The 3390-nt window shown below is 43.1% G+C and overlaps 1 non-coding gene across 1 annotated transcript; it reads right to left on the bottom strand.

The window, feature by feature from the left end:
• Positions 1-3077: 3077 nt before the first annotated feature.
• TRNAT-UGU (transfer RNA threonine (anticodon UGU)) lies at positions 3078-3150 on the bottom strand. Its single transcript has one exon. It is a non-coding gene; the product is annotated as a tRNA-Thr (tRNA).
• Positions 3151-3390: the final 240 nt, after the last annotated feature.

Here is a 3390-nt window from a genome sequence, read left to right as displayed (position 1 = left end):
AACAGACAGTAATGCCAAGGAATGTACAGGGGAAGTTATTAGAACCAAAGGGATGTAAATATGAAGAAAGAAAAGTGGATGAAAAAATTACCAACCGTGGGCAGGCATCGAACCTACGACCTTCGAATAACGCGTTCGATGCTCTAACCACTGAGCTACCACAGCGGCCTTCCCTCCATCCACATTTTTGGGCTTATATGTGAATTTAGAAGTAGGAGTGACAGTCAGCGCCATCAATAAGAGAAACAACGAGTGTGAAAGCACTTTTATGCGTATGTTTGGCATCACGTAGCACGTGAACATATTATTAGCGGGCAGCTGATTGATTGTCCCTCTTATACAACCTAAACACACCATGTTTGCCAATACGAGACCCTCGTTCAATGAAAATAAGGGAAAGAAGTGTATACCTAAGGGCTCGTTTTTCGGATTGATTGATTGATATGGGAGGTTTAACGTACCAAAACCACTATATGATTATGAGAGACGCCGTAGTGGAGGGCTCCGGAAATTAAGACCACCTGGGGTTCTTTAACGTGAACCCATATCTGATCACACGGGCCTACAACATTTCCGCCTCCATCGGAATTGCAGCCGCCGCAGCCGGGATACGAACCCGCGCCCTGCGGGTCAGCAGCCGAGTACCTTAGCCACTAGACCACCGCGGCGGGGCCTTCTCGTTTTTCGGTGTTTTAACACAATAATTATGAGATCAAACAGACAGTAATGCCAAGAAATGTACAGGGGAAGTTATTAGAACCAATGGGATGTAAATAAGACGAAATAAAAGGAGATGAAAAAATAACCAACCGTGGGCGAAAAACGAGCCTACGACATTCGAATAACGCGTTAGATGTTCTAACCACTGAGCTACCACAGTGGCCTTCCCTCCATCCACTTTTTTGGGCTTATATGTGAATTTAGAAATAGGAGTGACACTCAGCGCCATCTATAAGCCAAACAACGAGTGTGAAAACACTCTTATGCGTATGTTTGGCGTTACGTAGCACGTGAACTTATTATGAGTGGACAGCTGATTAATTGCTCTCTTATACAACCTAAACACACCAAGTCTGCCAATACGAGACCCTCGTTCAATGAAAATAAGGGAAAGAGGTGTATACCTAAGGGCTCGTTTCTCGGTGTTTTAACACAATTATAATGAGATCTAACAGACAGTAATGCCAAGGAATGTACAGGGGAAGTTAATAGAACCAATGGGATGTAAATAGGAAGAAAGAAAAGTGGATGAAAAAGTAACCAACCGTGGGCAGGAATCGAACCTACGACCTTCGAATAACGCATTCGATGCGCTAACCACTGAGCTACCACAGCGGCCTTTCCTCCATCCACATTTTTGGGCTTATATGTGAATCTAGAAGTAGGAGTAACAGTCAGCGCCATCTATAAGCCAAACAACGAGTGTGAAAACACTCTTATGCGTATGTTTGGCGTCACGTAGCACGTGAAGCTATTATGAGCGGGCAGCTAATTAATTGTCCCTCTTATACAACCTAAACACACCAAGTCTGCCATTACGGGACCCTCGTTCAATGAAAATAAGGCTAAGAAGTGTATACCTAAGGGCTTGTTTTTCCGTGTTTTAACACAATATTATAGAGCTCTAACAGACAGTAATGCCAAGGAATGTACAGGGGAAGTTATTAGAACCTATGGGATGTAAATAAGAAGAATGAAAAGTGGACGAAAAAATAACCAACCGTGGGCAGGAATCGAACGTACGACCTTCGAATACCGCGTTCGATGCTCTAACCACTGAGCTACCACAGCGGCATTCCCACCATCCACTTTTTTGGGCTTATATGTGCATTTAGTACTAAGAGTGACAGTCAGTGCCATCTATAAGCCAAACAACGAGTGTGAAAACACTCCTATGCGTATGTTTGGCGTCACGTAGCACGTGAACTTATAATGAGCGGGGAGCTGATTAATTGTCCCTCCTATACAACCTAAACACACCAAGTCTGCCATTACGAGACCCTCAGTCAATGAAAATAGGCGAAAGAAGTGTATACCTAAGGGCTCGTTTTTCCGTGTTTTAACACAATATGAGATCTAACAGACAGTAATGCCAAGGAATGTACAGGGGAAGTTATTAGAACCAATGGGATGTAATTAAGAAGAAAGAAAAGTGGATGAAAAAATAACCAACTGTGGGAAAGAATCGAACCTACGACCTTCGAAAAACGCGTTCGATGCTCTAACCACTGAGCTACCACAGCGGCCTTCCCTCCATCCACATTTTTGGGCTTATATGTGAATTTAGAAGTAGGAGTGACAGTCAGCGCCATCTGTAAGCCAAACAACGAGTGTTAAAACACTCTTATGCATATGTTTGGCGTCACGTAGCACGTGAACATATTATGAGCGGGCAGCTGATCGATTGTCCCTCTTATACAACCCAAACACACCAAGTTTGCCATTACGAGACCCTCGTTCAATGAAAATAAGAGAAAGAAGTGTATACCTAAGGGCTTGTTTTTCCGTGTTTTAACACAATATTATAGAGCTCTAACAGACAGTAATGCCAAGGAATGTACAGGGGAAGTTATTAGAACCTATGGGATGTAAATAAGAAGAATGAAAAGTGGACGAAAAAATAACCAACCGTGGGCAGGAATCGAACGTACGACCTTCGAATAACGCGTTCGATGCTCTAACCACTGAGCTACCACAGCGGCATTCCCACCATCCACTTTTTTGGGCTTATATGTGCATTTAGTACTAAGAGTGACAGTCAGTGCATCTATAAGCCAAACAACGAGTGTGAAAACACTCCTATGCGTATGTTTGGCGTCACGTAGCACGTGAACTTATAATGAGCGGGCAGCTGATTAATTGTCCCTCCTATACAACCTAAACACACCAAGTCTGCCATTACGAGACCCTCAGTCAATGAAAATAGGGGAAAGAAGTGTATACCTAAGGGCTCCTTTTTCCGTGTTTTAACACAATATGAGATCTAACAGACAGTAATGCCAAGGAATGTACAGGGGAAGTTATTAGAACCAATAGGATGTAATTAAGAAGAATGAAAATTGGATGAAAAAATAACCAACCGTGGGCAGGAATCGAACCTACGACGTTCGAATAACACGTTCGATGCTCTAACCACTGAGCTACCACAGCGGCCTTCCCTCCATCCACTTTTTTGGGCTTATATGTGAATTTAGAAATAGGAGTGACACTCAGCACCATCTATAAGCCAAACAACGAGTGTGAAAACACTCTTATGCGTATGTTTGGCGTTACGTAGCACGTGAACTTATTATGAGTGGGCAGCTGATTAATTGTCCCTCTTATACAACCTAAACACACCAAGTCTGCCATTACGAGACCCTCATTCAATGAAAATAAGGGAAAGAAGTG

The sequence above is a fragment of the Rhipicephalus microplus genome, chromosome 10, assembly GCF_043290135.1.
Source record: "Rhipicephalus microplus isolate Deutch F79 chromosome 10, USDA_Rmic, whole genome shotgun sequence".
In the NCBI taxonomy this organism is placed as follows: domain Eukaryota; kingdom Metazoa; phylum Arthropoda; class Arachnida; order Ixodida; family Ixodidae; genus Rhipicephalus; species Rhipicephalus microplus.
Note: the sequence above shows the minus strand (reverse complement) of the source record. Positions and strands in the feature narration are given on the sequence as shown.